At 42.7% G+C, this 20,714-nt stretch overlaps 1 protein-coding gene across 1 annotated transcript in view; it reads right to left on the reverse strand.

Annotated features, from left to right (window-relative positions):
• NTN3 (netrin 3) overlaps positions 1 to 20,195 on the reverse strand; it is a 108,935-nt gene extending 88,740 nt beyond the window's left edge. The window contains exon 1 of the mRNA XM_087912412.1: positions 19,836 to 20,195. The gene's annotated coding sequence lies outside the window, so the exon portion shown is untranslated. The remainder of the gene's footprint in view (positions 1 to 19,835) is intronic.
• Between the last annotated feature and the right edge of the window lie 519 nt (positions 20,196 to 20,714).

The following is a 20,714-nucleotide window of genomic DNA, read 5'->3' on the forward strand; positions in this document are numbered from 1 at the left end:
CTATTCCTATTCCTATTCCTATTATATTAACAAATGCCTCACTTCGCAACAGAATTTTTGGGCTCAATTTTGGTCTTAATTCAAGGACTACCTGTAATGAGTTCCACAGCCTCAGATTATTTGAAGACATACTTTTAAAACGTCTACCTGTATTATGTGAGTCCAATCATGTATCTAACATCATCAATCCAGAACAATCTTCCCAAATTTGAAGGGGGGCAGAGGATATTTTATTTCCTGTAAGATCTGGGATGTCCCTCTCTCTTCACACTCATCTGAAGATAATTTTATACTAGCGTTTATAATAGGCATAATTTCATAATACTTTGGCTTCTTCTTGCATGTTTTTGCTTGGAAAACCCACATTTTTTTTCCACTCTCCATGGACAGAGAAATGTATTTTTGCTCGATGACACTGTTTTTGTTTTATTTTATCCTGGGAATGCTAAAAGCAACCACGATTGGAAAAAGGCAGATTTTGCAAGTCAGTCAAGCCACCAAAAAGGAGTATTTGGCACGCGAGATTTCAGATCCGAGCCCTGTTTTCTCAAAACATGGGCCAGCCGTTTTCCACAAGAATATGTAATGAGACAACTCTACGATGGTTGGGTAGTTTGCTGAGTGCTCGATTCAGCTGGCGTGCCAAGATGCTTCAAAAAGAAGAGAGAGTTTATGGTTGCTTATTAATAAAAGATGACAGGCAGGACAATAACAGAATTATAAGCAATACCAGAAACTCAAGAGAGATTCCAGACGAGGAGAATCATTCACTGACCTTCCTCTACGCTCATAGATCAAGATTATGTCTTCCAAGAACAGAATAACAGAGTGGGAAGGTCTTCTAGATCCTTCCTTGCACTCTGAAACAGAGGCCCTTCACCCTAGTTCTTCGCTCTCTTCCAGCTTCCAATTTTATTTTGTATTTTTGCCTTATTTGGAAGAGATATCGAAGACGGACGAACATAAAGGCAAGTTCTCAACTCCAAACTACAACTGAGCCCAGAATATCTGCTGCAAAGGGGAGACATCCATTCAGTGAGTTTTAACCCATTTTACGACCACAGTTGTTCAGCAAACTGCTAGCAGTTGTTAAGTTGGTAGCAGGGTTCTTAAGGGAATCTGGATCGACTGTGCTTGTCAAAAGATCTCAAAATTACATTATATTAACAAATGCCTCACTTAGCAACATAATTTGGGGGCTCAGTTTTGGTCTTAAGTCAAGGACCACCTGTAATAAGTTCCACAGCCTCAGATTATTCGAAGACATACTTTTTAAAAGTCTACCTGTATTAGGTGAGTCCACGTGACCTCAGGACACTGCAAGCATCGTAAATACAAGTCTGTTGCCAAGCATCTGAATTTTGATCACGTGACCATGGGGATGCCCCAACAGGTGTAACTGTAAAAAATTGTCATATCGCTTTTTTCAGTGCCATTGTAACTTTGAATGGTCACTAAATGAACAGTTGTAAGTCAAGGACCACGTGTGGATAGATAGATAGATAGATAGATAGATAGATAGATAGATAGATAGATAGATAGATAGATAGATAGATAGATAGAATGGATGGATAATAGATAAATAGATGATAGATATAGATCGATGGATTGATAGATAGATTGATAGATGGATGGATGCATAGATAGATGATAGATAAATAGATGATATAGACGGATGGATGCAGAGAGAGAGAGAGATAAATAGTTTGATAGATTATAGATATGGATTGATGGATTGATAGATTGATAGATAGATGGAAAGATGATAAATAGATGATAGATATAGATGGATGGAGAGAGAGAGAGAGATAAATAGATTGATAGATGATAGATATAGATCGATCGATTGATTGATAGATGGATAGATGATAGATAAATGGATGATATAGATGGATGGATGGAGAGAGAGAGAGATAAATAGATTGATAGATAATATAGATTGATGGATTGTTAGTTAGATATAGATAAAATAGATGATATAGATGGATGGATGGATGGATGTAGTTAGATGATAGCTAAATAGATGATAGATAGGTATAGATAAATGGATAGATAGATAGATAATATGAACATATATGAATATAGAATATCAGAGTTGGAAGGGACCTTGGAGGTCTTCTAGTCCAACCCTCTACTCAAGCAAGAAGCCCTACACCAATTCAGATAAAAGGTTATCCAATCTCTTCTTAAAAACCTCCAGCATTGGAACGCCCACAACGTCAGGAGGTCAGCCATACCATTGAATGTTCTTCCTTCTCCCACAGAAACAACCAAGGCGACTGTGTGGCTTTGCACAGCCGCATCAATTCAGTGTAGGAACCCTAGATTTAGATCCAGATTTGATTTGGATTCTCCCGACAGGTACAAGGGTGAATGGATATAGACTCTCTGACCCATGTAAGCATCTTTAACTGGAGAATTCGGCAATCGGTTCTACTTAGAAGCAATTTTGAAATGCGGTGGCCTTAGAACTCTCATTTTACCTCAGAAATGCTGCATGGCATCCCGCTCTGTGCAACCCTATCTTTGAGGGTTTAATTTGCAGCCTTGTTGAACAACCTTAGGAATTTGTAAGCTTTGAGAAGTCGTAACTCTCCCCTCTGCAGTTGGACAAGTTTTGAAAGCTTTATTAACTCACGAGGCTTGCCAGAATTTGGGCCTCAGGGTGAAACCAGGAGGCATAAGACATCGCAATTTTATTGAGCCAGATCCAGGTCAGGTCAGGAAAATGACTGGAAATTCTGTATACAAGGTTTGTGTTTTGTGGAAGAAAAGGAGAACACGATGTATACACCATAATAATATAAATACAAACTCGTACTAACTTGCATTTTCCTAATTTGGGGCTATTGTGGTTTTTTTTGCGGGGGTGTCATGGATGTTGGTTGCTTTTAGAAGTTCTGAAAGAAACTAGATATAAAATTTCAGTGTTTTGCAAAACAAACAGCTAAAATCACCTTGCGTGTGTCTTTACTGGTCGTAAAACCCACTGGCGAGATTTCAATTTTTGAGATGCAGTATTTGCCCCGTTTGCACACTTAACCACACACAATATAAGTGGCCACTACATTTAGTGATCGATACCAAAACTTTGCAATGAACAAAGACATATATTCAATTTTGCAGCTACTAAGATTGTTGGCCAAGCAGGTACAAAAGCAACCAGGGGAATGATTGAAGTCAACAGGAGTGTTGATTTATCAACGGCTTATCAGGTTCTTAGGAGACAAGGAGTTGGTAGCACAAGGAAACAACAGCCAATAGCCATCCATCAGTTTAACAGAGTTGGAAGGGACCTTGTAGGTCATCTAGTCCAACCCACTGCCTAAGCAGGAGACCTACACCATTTCTGGCAGATGGCAGTCCAGTCTCTTCTTGAAAGCTTCCAGGGATGAAGCTCCCACAACTTCAGAGGGCAACTTCTGTTCCGTTGGTTGATTGTTCTCACTGTCAGAAAATTTCTCCTTATTTCTGGGTTGAATTTCCCCTTGATCAGTTTCCATCCCTTATTCCTTGTCTGGCCTTTGGGTGTTTTGGAAATTAGCTTGACCCCTTCCTCCTCTCTGTGGCAGCCCCTCAACTATTGGAAGACTGCTATCCTGTCTCCCCTGGTCCTTCTCTTCCCTAGACTAGCCATCAACACACCAATCAACCAACCAGACATCACATAAATATGAAACATACAGCAACCCAAAGGAAACATTCTGGAGAATGAGAATTCCCTGAGGATGGGCTCTAGCACAAGCCAAAATTTTGGAAGACAAAACCTTTGGTTCTAGTGTCCAACCCAGATTGCATCCTATGGTACCAAAACAGGAGACAATTTGCAGCCAAGGGTTCATTGCAAGACAATTCCTTCCTTCCCTTCCTTCCTTCCTTCCTTCCTTCCTTTCTTTTCTTTTTCTTTCTTTCTTTCTTTCTTTCTTTCTTTCTTTCTTTCTTTCTTTCTTTCTTTCTTTCTTTCTTTCCTTTCTTTCTTTCTTTCTTTCTTTCTTTCTTTCTTTCCTCCCTCCTCCTCCCTCCTTTTTTCTTTCCTTCTTTCCTTCTTTTTCTTCTTTCCTTTTTTTCCTTCTTTCCTCCCTCCCTCCGTCCCTGTCTTTCCTTCCTTCTTTCTTTCCTTTCTTTCCTTCTTTCTTTCATCCTCCCTCCCTTCCTCCCTCTTTCTTTCTTTTCATTTCTTTCATTTCTTTCCTTTCTTTTCTTTCTTTCTTTCCCAAAATCCTGTTTTGATCTGGCTGCTTTCCTCCGGAGCCCAATTCCAGCTATGAAATATCTCGGCCTTGATTCAATAAACAGGATGTGCTGGAAACAGATAAATCAGTCCATGTGTCTTTGGGGTAAACACACATTAAAAATGCACTGATAACGAAAGGCAAAATGGCAGAGCCAAACGGGCAGGAGAAATTGGCTCAGATCGGTCAAACGTCTGCAGCGGGATGCTTGCTTGGCACAAAGGCTTCCTGGATCGGAGCCCTTCGGAGGAATCAGTCTTGGGCAACTGTGAAACATACCCCAATTCAAACATTGCAGAGCTGTCGCCAGTCTAGATAGACAGTGTTATGTCAAATGGGGATGGCATTTGCATTCAATGACACCAAAATGAGACGCAAACTAATAGCAGACATATAAGCCCTGTTCCCGCAGCCGAGAACAATAGGAAGTTGAGTGTGTTGTAGGAACATCAAAAAGGGATTTAACTGCCCTAGTTAACTAGCTTTAAGTGGGTTGAATTTATCCCCAGGCAGGCCTAGACTTGCACAGAATTCAACAAGTTTTATTCGAATCACTGGAAGTCCACCTCCCGGTCAGTTGTCCATTTTAGCTGTCCTAGTCCTCCAAGAAAAGAGCTGGAGAGATAGATCTTTTGGGAACAATTAACCAGTGGAACAGCTTACCTTCAGATGTTGTGGGTGCTTCATCATTGGAGGTTTTAAAGAAGAGACTGGACAGCCACTAGACTGGAAATGGTATAAGATCTCCCTGCTTGAGCAGATGGGCTAGATGACCTCCAAGGTCCCTTCTAGCTCTATTCTGACTGAGAGCAGCTGAAAGGACTAGAATCTCCACTGGTCTGCAATCACAAAACTGCATTTTGGGAACTTGGCAACTGGCCTGTATTTATGGCTGTTTGCGGCATCTCACACTCATATGACTGTGATTTGTGACTTTTTTGCCAGAAGCCGAGTTTCCGGCAAAAAATATGGCCATCGCTATTAGGCGTGAAAGTGCAGTTCCACATGTGCAGTTAAATGGATTTATTGCTAAATAGCCTATGCACGGGAATCTTCTCAACTAACAGTTAGAGTTAGACAAAGGTGGATGGAATTCAAGGGGAGTTGGATTTAGCCTGCTTGTGGCTACGCAGAGATTCTAGGCTGATCCCTCTTTTAATCCCGCCCCCAGGTTCTGTCATTCTTTCTCCAACAATCTTGGACAATGGGTTTGCTTTATGACTGCATCATTTGCTTAAGGACTGCTGTGAAATAGGTCATAAAATCTGGCACAGTCATGGGATGACTCTCCTAATGACCGGCTTGACTCCTGGTCTTAATTGTGGTCATAAGTCAAGGACTACCTGTATTCTAAAGCTCAAAGTTCTGCAGCAAGAACTATTGTTTTCAGAATAGGTGTGTTTAATGAGCATGATCTATGTAACCCAAGTGACAAATCTAGATCTATTGGTATAGGGTTGTTGTAACACCTGCTAGTATCCTTTTTTCCCCATCCAACACTTTATTTTTCCATTTATACATAATACCATTACTAATTGAACTATATACATTTACACATCCTCTCCAATTTTTCAATGCACACTACTTCCATATTCTCATAACTATTATATACCTTATTTACATTTTCTATTCTTATGTCTATTGTAAATCCAGATATACCATGTTTCCCATATTGCATTGTATTCCATGTCAGCTTTTCCTTTTAGTCCCAAAGTTAGTTTGTCCATTTCCAAGCACTTGAAGATCTTTTTAATTATTACATCTTCAGGAAGAAGGTTGAGATTGATACTAGCACCTGTTGGTATCCTATGCACAGTGGATTTGACCAACGTGCTTATGCACAATTCATGCTGTTCCTTTAACTGTGGTAGCAATATCGACTTTCTGCTCATTTTCCAAGAGTGCCACCACTCTGCTCCAGTATCACTCAGAGCTCAACCTGTGGGATGCAGACCCTGAGTGGAATTAACCCTAGGTCCTTCCTCTACTGGGAAATCAGCTTGGTGCGGTGGTTAAAGCATCCGGCTAGATGAAACTGGGAGATAGTGAGTTGTAAGGTTGAGGCAGAAAGCTAGCTAGGTGACCCTGGGCCAGTCACTTTCTCTCAGCCCTAAAAAGCAAGCAATGGCAAACCACTTCTGAAAATCCTGCCAAGGAAACGGCAGAGACTTGTCAAGGCAATTGCTAGGAATCAACACTGACTTGAAGTCTATGGAGATTCTCAGTCATCCAGGTCATGGTTATCCCAAAGGTGTTTTTTTTCAAGATGAGCTTCTTGGATGAGAAGCAAAACATCTTCAAAGGAAAGGAAAGGGGAGGGGAGGGAAGGGGAGGGAAGGAAAGGGAAAGGGAAAGGGAAAGGGAAAGGGAAAGGAAAGGAAGGCTTCAAAGGAAAGGGAAGGAAAAGAAGGAAAGGGAAGGGAAGGGAAGGAAAAGAAAGGGAACAAAAGGAAAGGAAAAGAAAGGAAAAGAAAGGAAAAGGAAAGGAAAAGAAAGGGAAGGGAAGGGAAGGGAAAGGAAAGGGAACCTTCAAAGGAAAGGGAAGGAAAGAGACGGGAAGGGAAGGAAAAGGAAAGGAAAGGGACGGGAAGGAAAAGAAAAAGAGGGAAGGGAAGGGAAGGAAAGAAAAGGAAAGGAAAAGGGAAGGGAAGGAAAAGGAAAGGAAGGGAAGGGAAGGAAAAGAAAGGAAAGCTTCAAAGGAAAGGAAGGAAAGGAAAGGAAGGCTTCAAAGGAAAGAGAAGGGAAGGGAAGGAAAAGGAAAGGAAAGGAAAGGAAAGGGAAGGGAAGGAAAAGAAAAAAAGGGAAGGGAAAGGAAGGGGAGGAAAGGAAAGGAAAGGAAAGGAAAAGAAATCCACTTGCCTCTTGAAAAAAAGCACCTTTGGGATTGACTTGAAGGCACACAAACCCCCACTCCTGCTGTCCTACAGAGCAAGAAGAACACTAACATCTTGTAGAGGGAGGGAACGAGAAGATGGATCTTCTACATTTCCAAATGGAATGGGAGGACGTTAGAAGGAACTCCGAGTTGTTTACCTTGAAGTAAATCTGGTGATGGATCCCATTTCTTCTCCCAGTTCAGGAGGAGCTCTTGGCTGAGTCAGAACGTGTGTTCTTTGACTCCCTATTTCTGCAACAGGATGGCTCAGGCATGCATAAACTCAACACCCTCCTCAACCCACACAAACCGCAATTGCTGTCATGAATCCGGGAGCCCAACTGACTCAAGCTTGGCTCACTGATTTCCTAGGCCAAAACCACCTCCATATATGGTACCTGGAGATATGATCTCTCTGTGCTCCAAAATGGTTTCATTCCCCTTCAGTGCCCGCATCCATTGCTCTGGTGCCTTATTTCATCATGCTGCACGCTGTGTAAACATGGGTTGGTTGAAGTGCATGGATGCAGAATGGGTTACTCAAGGTTACCAAAGGGAATTAGCAGATGGTTAGCCCTCGCTCATTGTCCAGGGACTTAGCCTACTTAATCCCATGCTGGTTGGGAAATTCTGGAAATTGAGCGGGGTCCTTGGTGCTTTTGGAGCTTGGTGGCTTTCTTGCAGACATTTCATTACCAAACTAGATAACATCATCCGTATTAGAAGAGAGTGAGGTTGGCTCTCTGGTTATAAACTATACTTCCACTGGTAGGGAAAGCCACTGTAAATAAGCAGAAAGAAAAACCCTACTTTCTTCTAGCACTGATGTTACCCAGTTTGCTAATGAAAGGTCTGGAAGAAACCCACCAAACTCAGAGACCACCAAGGACCCCACAGTTAGAATAGAATAACAGAGTTGGAAGGGACCTTGGAGGTCTTCTAGTCCAACCCCCTGCTTAGGCAGGAAACCCTACACTATTTCAGACAAATGGTTGTCCAATCTCTACTTAAAAACTTCCAGCGTTGGAGCATTTACAACTTCTGGAGGCAAGCTCCACTGATGAATTGTTCCAACTGTCAGAAAAGTTCTCCTTTGTTCTAAGTTGCTTTTCTCCTTGATTAATTTCCATCCATTGCTTCTTGCCTTCAGGTGCTTTGGAAAATGAGCTGACCTTCTCGTCTTTGTGGGATGCTAATTCGCCAAGGTGAAATGGAGGTCCTTAGTTGAGAATTGACAAGGAAGGTTATGGGTTCCCACTTCCAAATTTTACATGGTCGATCCTGGAGAGCATCAACTGTCCAAGACTTTGGACACACCTTCACCCGCCTCTTGTTCCTACCTGAACAGGCTGGGAAGTAAACCGAGGATAGGTTTGCATGAAAGTGCGTGCTGGTCTTATGAGCTTCTTTTGAGTTCCTGCCCATTCTTGGACTTTAAGGATTCTCACATTAGTTTTGTAAAACATCAGACAATTCTACCCTTGCCAAATGAATTCAGGGTTGCTTAGAAGAGCCGTGGTAGCTCAGCGGTTAAAACACAGTATTGCAGACAAGAATAGAATGATTCCCTCTTTGTGTCAGCCAGTGCGATATCGGAACACTGCTATCATGTCTCCCCTAGTCCTTCTTTTCTTTCTTTCTTTTTTAAAATAAATTTTATTAAGGTTCCAAATTTTAAAAACATAAAACTTTATATATTGTTATCAACATCAAGACATCTTTTGCATCTCCTCACATTTTTCAGTATATGTATTTACTTATTCCTTTACCATTACATCTTACTCTTACTGTAAATCAATATCTTTTATCCCTACATCTCAATCTTCTCCATGGTCTATTTGCATATTTACATATCCCCTCATTCTTTTCCTAATTGCCATTTTATTTTCCTTTTATTTCTAAACCGCTCATCCCAGGCCCTATAATAAATTTGAATCTTCTCTGTCTTTTATTTTCATTGTTAGCCTGTCCATCTCTATACAAACTATTATTATTATTATTTTATAACCATGCCTTCCGGTGGAACCCTTTTTTTTTCCTTCCTAGTCCTTCTTTTCATTAAACAGATCAAAGAGCAAATAGCCCTGCCCCTTCGTTGTAGACCAGGATTGGGTGCCAGAATCCAACTAGTGTGCAGAGCGAGCCGCCTCGCAGCGAACCTGAAGGAGGAAGGGCAGGGAAGAAAGCTGCTCTGCGATGCACCAGCCATAATCCTTTTGCTGTGCTTAATAGCACCCAGCTCGCTGCTTTGCAAGACTTTAATCCCAGCCCTAGTTATCCTAAACCCCTTCACACATTCCTGCTGCATTGTTTGGCGGCCTCACGTGTTCTCGGAAAGGGCTCCAGCTATGCAAAGAGCTTTATTATCCCTGCTCCGAATCCCACATGGGGAGGCTGTGTGTGTGGGTTCGTGTTTAGCACAGCTTCTGTTGTTCCTGTTTTGCTCCATCCTAAGCTTGGAAGGATGCCATCTGTTTTCTCCGAAGAAGCTGTCTGTCACCCGTGTCGGGAATCGAGGGAGAGAGCTTGACGGAAAACACTGGACCTCTTAACTCTTTTAAATGCCTGGGGAATGCGTCCCTTTTTTTTAAACACAAAACTGGTGGATCCTAGTCGTAGGCTGATCCCAGCAAATTTCGCCTCTGTCTGAAATGCAAAGGGGGGGTTTTGTGTGTGGTTTTTTTTTAAATTTACGTTTGGCCCGAACACCCACCAAGAATGTAATAAAGGAGCCAGAGAGCTCGCAGAGCAAGCTTAGACGTTCGCAAACTTGAAAGAGATTTAGCTGGAATTGCAAAGTTGGCAAATTGTTGCCCGATTGCCAAGTTGAACCTGTACACCGATCCAATTGTCTAACTTAAAAAATTGGGCAAGGCAGGGCGGGAGGAGACCCAGAAGAGATGGAATACAGCTTAGGTCTTGCTCACAAGGATGTACTAATATTCATACTCCATCAACTATGAGCAGCTTTTTGTAGTCTTTGACTTGCAACCTTTAGCAACTATTTGACGTTACAATAGCACCGAAAAAAGTGATTTATGACTGGTCTTCACACTTTATTTGTATCCCGCCTTTATGATTTTAACTCAAACATATCCAACACACCTTCCTCCTCTTATTTTCCTCACAATAACAACCCGGTGAGGTGGGTTGGGATGAGAGAGAAGGCTTGGCTCAAAATCACCCAGCCAGCTTTCATGTCTAAGATAGAACTAGATATCCCAGTCTCCTGGTGATTGGTCCAAAGTCACCCAGCTGGCTTTCATGGCTAAGGTTGGACTAGAACTCCCAGCCTCTGACTTTCTAGCCTGGCCCCCTAGCCACTAGATCAAACTTGTGACCATTACATCATCCCCATGGTCACATGATCAAAATTTGGGTACTTGGAAACCAGCATGTATTTACAATGGTTGCAAGTGTCCTGGTGGCGGTGTGTGTGTGTGTGTGTGTGTGTGTGACATGATCACCATTTGTGATCTTTCCACCTGGGTTCCAACAAGCGAAGTTACTAGTGTAAGCCGGATTTGCTTAACAACCGTATGATTCACTTAACAACCAGGGCAAAATGGTCATAAAATCAGGTGAAACTCGCTTAGTAACAGCAATTCTGGTCCCAGTGGTAGTTGTAAGTGGACGACTAGCTCTTTTAAACTTAAAGAATGCAAATCTGCAGGATCTGGTTTACTTGCTCAAGATTTGCTGGTGTCCTTTTCTAAAATCTAAGCATTATTGAGACATCTAAAAGAAACACTCCCATTTTTTGTGTGTGTGAGAACAAGCCAGCATATTATCAAGAAATCTGCCTTTTAGATCAAAAACAATCCAAAAGAGGATGGAATATTTTGAACAGAATTGCAGGATGATGACTATTCTGTGAATTAAACTGACGTGAATTTGTCTCTTTCCTTTTTATCAGGGATTTGATGTTTTCTGCTTCTTAGTCAGTATTGTTTTATTGTTTGCTGATATGGCCAATGACTCACCCCTAAAATGCAGGCTGGTTCTGGGTCCTAGGTGAGCAGGAAGCAAGGAAGTATATCCGGATTTATGTCTGTGGCACTTTTTAAAAAGAAATTCCCAGACAGTAGAAAGAGAGATCTCTTTTAAGCCAACTTTTCCAGTGATCAGGACTCTTAAGTGTCTCTTGGTAAAAAAAAAAAAAAAAAGTCCAAAAATCGTTTTAAGCCAGCAGGAGTAGTTTGCAATCTGTTGCACATATTTTCATGTTGTTAAGTTGCCAGTAATTGGGAGGGGGAGGAGGGGCAGGAGGAGCTGAGCTGCACCATCCTTCTCTGTCCCTAAACCATCAGAATGTTTAATCCATTGCTCTAAAAGATTAATATTTTGAATTCCCAAATAAAAATCCTGCTCAAAACAAGCTCAGTTTCTGGGGACTTCAATGACAAGCCTGTGACATTTTTTTGCAGGGATACAGAAGGGGTTGCTGTTACGACAAACATTATTCTCACCACCCATTCCAAGTTCTCCTTTGGTCTATAACCCTGGATTTCCTCGTGGTCCCCTATCCAGAATTGACTTTGCTGAGCTTTTTAATACCGCCAATTGCAGTAAAGAGTCTAAAACATGGGGCAGAGGGCTCCACTTTGCTTCAATCAAAGCTTCATCCAGGGAAAGACCCCTTCAAGGTCCATATCTCCACGCCTTCCTCTTACTGCATCTCAGAACAAAGACTCAAGCTACAATAATAGAAGACTCGTTTTTTTAAAAAAAATGGAGTACCATCACAAGCTTAGCAGATTTTTTTAGACCAAGAAGCTTGGCAAAACTGAAAAGCAGACCCTAAAACACTGAATCAGCAGGCAAGTAAGAGGTTTCTAATTTCTCAGCAGACCCTGCTAATTAGCTCATATAAATCGGCTACAGGTAGCTCAGAAGGCGAGCCAAGCTGTATGTTGGACTAGAAGATGCTGTTGGAAGAAAATCAGGTCCCTTTTGCTGCTCAGCTTCAAATGCTAATCGGCAGTTTCAGCTTCAAAAGAAGTCCAGGACAGCAAGAAACCATTGCAAGGGACAATTGATCAGCCTAGCTAAGTACTGTCAACAGCGTGCACTCAACTAACCATAATCCTGCCTACTCTTTTGAGAGGAGGAGGAGGAGGAAAAGGAGGAGGAGGAGGAGGAGATTATGTTGATCCTGCTCCCCACTTTTTTGCAAGCAAGAGGAGGAGGAGGAGGAGGAGGAGGAGTAAGAAGAAGAAGAGGAGGAGGAGGAGGAGAAGGAGGAGGAGGAGGAGGAAGAAGAAGAAGAAGAAGAAGAAGAAGAAGAAGAAGAAGAAGAAGAAGAAGAAGAAGAAGAAGAAGAAGAAGAAGAAGAAGAAGAAGAAGAAGAGACCATCTTTAGTATTGACAAACTCAGCATCAGTCAATTGCAAAAGGCAGTTTTATTTGGAGCAGCTTACATTCTGCAACAAGACCTTGAATACTAACAAGCAGCAACATCTGCCTATCCCAGATCCTAGGGAAAGTCTTGATAGATAGATTAAAAATCAGACCCAGTCTAAACATCTGGCCAACTGTGCAACCAACTATCATCTATAAAATTATGGGGGAATGAGGAATGGCAATCCACAGAAAGCAAGTTTATGAGGACTATCGACTGAACCCAATTGCTGGGAGGCCTACAGATCTCCAGACATTTGGATAGCTGTTGGGGCGTCAGTGGACATGTGGTCCAAAAAGTCAAGACAGCTGGGAAAGAAGTGCCATCTTCTTATTCGCCTTCTTCAAACATCTCCTTGGAGATGCTGACACACAGTTGAACCTACTTTGCCAAGGAACTAACTATACTTATTCCTTCACATCCCCCACTTTCGCCATTTCGAAATAGAGGGGAGGATTTGTAAAACATTATTTTTTGCTCAGCCCTTAGGGGGAAAAATAACCAGTCCCACAACTTTGGACAGGAAATAGCCTCTCCTCCAGAGTCCAAGGGTTGGCCCGTTTGAACCAGGAGAGGACAGTAGAAAACAAATCTTTTGTGTCCCATTAAATGGATGAAGAGGGCCTGTAAGAAGAAAGAGGAGAACTTTGAGATATGCTCCCAATATGGCGGCAATAGAGGAGGAAAGAGAACAGAAACAGAGAGAGAGAGAGAGAGAGAGAAAACAGGAGAAAGAAAAAGAGAAGGAGAGAAAAGGGGGAGAAGGAGAAACAAAAATAAAAGAAGGGCACACAAAGTATCAACTCCACAAAGGTCCTTCAGTTCACACATTATATGATGGCAAACCCATCCTTTTTATTCATGTTCCTCTCATGTTTTAGAAATAGAAATAGAATGGTTTTCTTGTCAAGGCAGCGTATACAGGTAGCTCTTGGCTTACAACTGTTCACTTAGTGACTACTCGGCATTACGCCACTGAAAAAAGACACTTATTGTTCTGACCAAGGCTTCCCAGACCATAACTATGCACACGCTTATTTTAAAAACAAGTCTTGTTTTATTGTGACGATGGGAATTATTTTCATTCCCAGCCAGTAATGAATCTTAAATAGTCCCTCGAGATAAGCACCTACCTTTCTTTTCTGTGAAGTGCTGCCAATAACAGAAGTATCAAGTGAACTAGGAGAAAAACCAACCAAATTGAACTGAACGAACAACTTTGCTTCCTGCAAAGATTTCTTCACCTTTGCCTGTCCTTTATACCTTATGGGAGGGACCATCACCTCCCAGCCTTACTCCCGAGCCGCCCCTTTTGTCTCAGCTGCTCTCGCCTTCTAGCAGCTCTGCGCATACACGCACTGGGAACAGGCTCCCCTTGTTCCTCAGCCTCGCTGCTGCCAGACTCAGGAGGCTCCAGAATCAGCACCCCACTCCCAGATGGTCCTGGACCCATCTCTGCATTGGATGCAGGACCCTCATCCAAGTCCTCTCCAGACTCCTGGATGGATCCCCTTTCTTCCCCACTGTCCGATTCCGCTGCCGTCTGCACAGGCTCCCGGCGAACCACAACACTTATGACCGTTTTCCACACTTGAGACCATTGCAACAGGCCCAGGGTTGTGTGATCAAAATTCAGACGAACAGATTTAACAAGAGTTGGAAGGGACCTTGTAGGTCATGATGCTTGACAACCGGTTGCAACGTCCTGGGATCCTGTGATTTCCCCTTTTGGGACCTTCTGAGAAGCAAAGTCGATGGGGAAGCCGGAGTCACTTCACAGCTCAGTTACCCCAATTCAATAATTGCGGCGATGTACTTAACAACCGGGGGGCGGGGGCAAGAAAAGTCATCCAAGGGGGAGAAACTGACTTGACAAATGTCTTGCTTAAGCAACATCAATGCTGGGCTCAATTTGGCAGTAAATCAAATTGTCTACAGCCTGTAGACGTTCCTTTCTGATTCAGAAAGGTCTAGCACATTTTTGTGTGTTCCGGCACCCGCAACTGACTTGCCAACTTGTTTGTACATTTTAGAGTTTGGGGGAGGGGGGGAGACGGGATTGAGGGTGTTGCTTTGCAATTGAGACAAACAGGCGGCGGCCGTTGCTGTGAGACAGATGGAATGAAAGTTTGGAAAGCAGCACTAAAGTGCAGGATTTGAAATATTAAGCGGAAAGGTGAATGCAAACTGAAGCTTAGCGGTGCAGCTGATTCTGGCACCGGTGATCCCTCCGGCATAGTTGGCATCGGCATGTTCTAAAATACTCTTCTGCAGCTTTGCCCACCTCCCAAGTCCCAACCCCCCCCCACCCCAGACCTATTTGACCCCGTAATTCACAACGAGCTTAGAATGGCTGGGAGTGGACACCCCAAATGACTGAAAGGAAAAAGGAAGGCTGTTTTCTGTCTCATATGTGTGTATGTGGGGGGGTTATGAATAATGGTTATCCTTTGAGAGCTGAACGCAACAAATTTCATTTTAATGTATGATAATTAGGGTACATTGAAGTGACAATAAAGTTTCAATTCTCTATTCTATTCTATTCTATTACCTATTCTATTCTATTTTTGATTCTATTTTCTATTCTATTCTATTTTCTATTCTATCCTATTTTTTTCTTTTCTTTTCTATTTTCTATTTTATTCTATTCTGTATTTTCTGTTCTATTTCCTATTCTATTCTATTCTATTTTCTGTTCTATTCTATTCTCCTATTCTATTCTATTTTCTATTCTATTTTCTATTCTATTCTATTTCCTATTCTATTCTATTTTTTTCTATTCTATTCTATTTTCTATTCTATTCTATTTTCTATTCTATTCTATTTTCTATTCTATTCTATTCTCCTATTCTATTTTCTATTCTATTTTCTATTCTATTCTATTTTTTTCTATTCTATTCTATTCTCTATTCTATTTTCTATTCTATTTTCTATTCTATTTTCTATTTTATTCTATTTTCTATTCTATTTTCTATTCTATTCTATTTTTTTCTATTCTATTCTAATTTCTATTCTATTCTATTTTCTATTCTATATTCTGTTCTGTTCTACTTTAACTCTAATTCTATTCTGTTTTAGGATAAAATAAATTAGGTCAACCTATTTTGGAAAATAATGTTGACTTATTTTCCAAAGCCCCAGAAGGCAGGAGAAGAAACAATGGATGGAAACTAATCAAGGAGAGAAGCAACTTTGAACTAAGGAGACATTTCCTGACTGTGAGAACAATTAATCAGTGGAACAATTTGCCCTCCAGAAGTTGTGGATGCTCCAACGCTGGAAGTTTTTAAGAAGAGACTGGATAACCCTTTGTCTGAAGTGGTGTAGCGTTTCCTGCCTAGGCAGGGGTTGGACTAGAAGACCTCCAAAGTCCCTTCCAGTTCTATTCTGATTCTGAAACGGAGAGGGGAGGAAATAGGCAGCCCAGCTTCCCTGGTGGCTCTGACAGCAGAAACCCAGCAAGCTTTGGTTGTCAGTAGTCCACATATTAAAACCTTTCTGCAGCCTGCCTGGTATTTCTCCCCATTGCACATTTCAAAATCAGAGTACCTCTGGGAAGAAAGGATTAAGAGCAAATGGAATAATTTATACAATTAATTAAATCATAAAAAGGATTTGGATTTGGCCCTCAGGACAGATTCAGTGACAAGCTGCCTGCTCGAAAAATCCTGCCTCTGATCAGCTGATTGAGAGCCAGTTCGGTCTAATAATGAAGGCACCGGAAACTGGGAGTTCTGGGGTTCTGCCCGATGCATGAAAAGCAGCTAGGTGATTTTGGGGGTAATCACCAGGAGACAGTGAGTTCTAGTCCTGCTTTAGGCATGAAAATCTACTGGGTGATTTTGGGCCAGTCATTCTCTCTCTCGGCCTGATCAACCTCACAGGGTTGTTGTGGTAGGGAAAATAAGAAGAGGAAGAAATATGAGGCATGTTTTGCTGCCTTGAGTTATTTATAAAAACAATAAAGATGAGATAAAAAGCAATTTAAAAAGACAATAGTGTTTCATGGCCCAGCTGAAACATAATGGAGAACAAACAGAGACACAGCATGCTCTACAAAGCAATAGGAATAGCACTTAGATTTATATACCGCTTTATAGTGCTTTCCAGCCTTCTCTAAGTAGTTTACAGAACCAGCCTCTTGCAAACCCCAACAATCTGGGTCTTCATTTTACCGACCTCAGAAGAAAGTAGTCTGAGTCAACCTTGAGCCGGTCAGGATTGAACTGCTGGCATTTAGCAGAATTGGCCTGCAATGCTGCGTTTTAACCGCTGAATTCATTTGGCAAGGGCAGAATTGTCTGGTGTTTTACAAAACTAATGTGAGAATCCTTAAAATCCAAGAATGAGCAGGAACTCAAAAGAAGCTCATAAGACCAGCACACACTTTCATACTATCACACTATCCTAGGTTTACTTCCCAGCCTGTTCAGGTAGGAACACAAGAGGCGGGTGAAGGTGTGTCCAAAGTCTTGGACAGTTGATGCTCACCAGGATCAACCATATAAAATTTGGAAGTGGGAACCCATAACCTTCCTTGGCAATTCTCAATGAAGGGCCTCCATCTCACCTTGGCGAATTAGCATCCTACAAAGACGAGAAGGTCGGCCTATTTTCCAAACCACCTGAAGGCAGGACAGAAAGCAATGGATGTAGAACTAAGGAAAAATTTCCTGACATTTAGAACAATTAATCAGTGGAACAACTTGCCTCCAGAACTTGTAAACGTTCCAACACTTGGAAGTTTTTAAGCAGAAATTGGATAACTGCTTGTCTGAAGTGGTGTAAGGTTTCTTGCCTAAGCAGGGGGTTGGACTAGAAGACCTCCAAGGACCCTTCCAACTCTATTATCCTATGTTCTATTTCATTCCTATCTTGGATCTCGCCAAGATCACTAGGAACTCTATGAGAACTACAGACTTCCTTCTTCTTTTGTGAGATGAACGCTTGGAAGAATGAAGGCCGATTCCTGCCAGTTGAAAGCTCCAGAGCACAAAACTGGAAGCCGTTGAAAAGGAGCATCACTTTGAAGTGGAATGACCTTATCCGTGAGACCTTAACGCTCACCCACTGCACATGCACTCACACCTCCAGGCACATTGGCAGAGAACGGCGTCTATCTGCCCACTTCAACAGATAATCTGGATACAAAAGACAGATGCCTGTTAGCAGCAAATCCCTGGTTTTGTTATCCAAACACTAATAAGTTACTCCTTTCCCCGTATGGAAATTAATTTGTCTAGGGCCACGAATGCCTTCAGGTTGAGCATTTCTGGATCTTAAACCACTTTCCGTCAGGACTGATTCTTGAAAACTTTTCTTAGCCCATTCTGGGAATTGAGACATTGGCTTATTTAAAGAAAACACAACTAGGCACCCTTAAAACAACAACAACAACAACAACAACCCTGTGCCTTTGTATTTCCAGGAAAAGAATTGGGAAAGTGAAATGGCCAAAGAGTTGAGCAATATTAGGGAGAGAAAGAAGGCGGCTCCACGACCAGTAGCTTCTGATCAAAAAGAGACCCTGAAAAACAGGGAACTGTGTTCAAGTATTTAGACTTGGGTTCTACAGCTGGAGACACTCATTCCTCAGCCGGGTGGGCTGCAGATGTGTGGAGAAGAACAACCTGTTAGGCAGCATGGCCACTACAGAAGCCTAGGAGTTGACAACTCAACACTTTGGAAGTCTAGGAGTTTGGAGGAACATCCTTGGTGTTAGACGCCAGATGGTTCCAGATACTCTACGCCCAAGTCTCTCTCCAACCAGATGAAAGAGCTACGAGATCTGGCTGAGGAGCCCTTGCTAAGCCCCAGAAGAAGGATCTTCTGGTGTGGACCTCTCTGTCCTACTGAAGAAGTAGAGATGGCTACGGTCAAAGACAAGGGAAGCATCCCCTGGGCCAGCTCACCAGGAGGAGCAACCCAGGGAGATATTTGTGTTTGATCACTTGGGGCAAGAGAGGCCTTCCTTCCAGATGTGCAATTCCAGAGACATCCTTTTCAAAAAAGCATCTGGTATCTCTGAGAGAAATGCCACACATGTGGCCAGCGACGCAGCGTGGCGACAGGGCGAGCGCACATGTGCACACCATCTGCAAAATCTCTGCTTGAGATGCTTATAAAAATCCCACCCCCCACAGCCCCACACACAACTCTTCAACATTTCTTGTCAGCCGGGACGTGATTCTCCTCTGAGCCATAAATTCATCGTTCCCTCTTTTTATAACCCATTATATAACCTTCGGCATTCCGTTTCAGAACCGCGCCGAGCAGTTGCCACAACTTGGCACAGTGTACTGGCCCAACACCCCCGTCCTGCTTTTCCAGCCGGACATCAAATAAATGACCCATTCCAAGCAATCCATCAATCGCGTTGGGAGACAAAAGTGCTTAAACTGCCAATTTGTTCTCTGCAATACAGTTGCCCCCACACACCGAGGGGCCCTCAAAACTAGCACAGGTTGCATCCTATTATAAAGTTTTTTTTTTTTTTAAAAAAACTTTCTGTCCTTTCATTTAACCTGAGATGAAGCAGTGAAAGGATGAAATGGAGGGAAATAAAGGAAGAGAAAGAAAGAAGAGAGTTTTAATAAAAGGGTGGAAAGAAAGGGGAATAACCCGTCCATTAAATGCTATTTCTCTTTGACTGACAGGGTGCATACAGAATTCCCTTGATCCATGCAATAATTACAACTATTTCAGGTCCTTGGGAAAGGAGTTGGTAAGTGGACCAAAATGCCAAATTGAGTTTAAACCTCTGGCTACCTGCCTGACAAACCCTCATTCCCATCAACCATCTTCCACTTGTCTATAAACAAAAATAATAATTAGTAATAACAATGGGGGGGATTTTCCATCTGTCTGTAAACAGGAATAATAGGTGGATTTTCCATTTTTATAAACAGAAATTTAAAAAAAAAAAAAGATATTCCAACTTTATCCATAGCAATATACAGGTCTCCCGCAGCTTTGTCTATAAGGAAGGATAAGAATAAAGATAAGGGGACCTTTCACTTAATAAACAAGAATAGTAATATTCTCCATTTATCACTCAACAAGGAACTGCAGGAATAAATAGCAGATTTTCACAGATTTTCACATATATATATATAAAAAAGAAGGAAACAGAACAGAAAGAGAATTCCCCCCCCTCCCACTGGCCTCCAAACTGGGCTGAAAAGAGTGTCAGAAGAAATTTGGGGAGTGCTGGAGGAGGGCGGGGGTATTTGGGGGGGGGGCAGAGGGCACCCGGTTGAGCCCCCCCTTTGCCAAGGATCCGCTCCGGGTTTCCCCCGGGAAGAGAGAAAAATAGAAGCCCACTTACTGCGAGGAAGGGCGCAGGTAGCAAGGAGAGATCGCCCGCCGGGAAACGTCAGATTCTTGCCCGAGCTGAAGCGAGTTCAGAGGGGGGGTGGTGGTTTTGGTTTTTTTTTTTGAGCACTCGGGGAAAAAGCCCGGTGGCTGCTTGGAGGTACGCGGTGCTTGCAAAGCCGGGCGAGGAAGGAGGAGAAAAGAAGGGGGAAAACTCGCCTTTCCGAAGAGCGAGCGAAGAAAAAAAGACACGCCGAAACATCTGCAGCTGCGGTGGCTACGAAACGGGACGCCCCCGTCTCTTTGCTGCTCCCTGGCACGGTTGGCCGAAGTTCCCAATACGTCTCTCTCTCTCTCTCTCTCTCTCTCTGTCTCTCTCTCTCTGTGCCTGACCCCCCCCCCCCAAAAAAAAAGGCTGAGCGTGAAGAACTGGGAGGAACCGAGCGGAGGAAAAGGAGGAAGAAGGGGGGGGAGAAACAGAGGGGAAAGAGAGAGGGAGGGAGGGAGGGAAGGAAGGAAAGAGAGAGAGAAAGGAAGAAAGGAAAGGAAGGAAGAGAAAGAGAGAAAGAAAGAACGAAAGAAAGAAAAAGAAAGAAAGAAAGGAAAGAAAAGAAAGAAAGAGAAACTTAACAGAGGAGAAACTGAGCCACGGCGGGCTCAGTTGCTTTTAAGAAAAGGAGCTGGGGGGTTTGGACTTGGGGAAAGTGGGGGGAGAAGGAAGGTTCAATAGATCCAAGGGTTAAATAAGACGGCGGGGCGGGGGGGGGGTAGAGAACGCCAATTCCCCGCGGAAAATGAGAAGCAGATTTCGAGAAAACGTTTCACATCCCCCCGCAGAGCTGTGGGTCGCCGGGTTTGCGCGTGGAAGGCAGGAAAGCCCCCCACCCACCCC

Source organism: Pseudonaja textilis, chromosome 14 (assembly GCF_049901715.1).
Source record: "Pseudonaja textilis isolate UNSWEBS1 chromosome 14, rPseTex1.2, whole genome shotgun sequence".
In the NCBI taxonomy this organism is placed as follows: domain Eukaryota; kingdom Metazoa; phylum Chordata; class Lepidosauria; order Squamata; family Elapidae; genus Pseudonaja; species Pseudonaja textilis.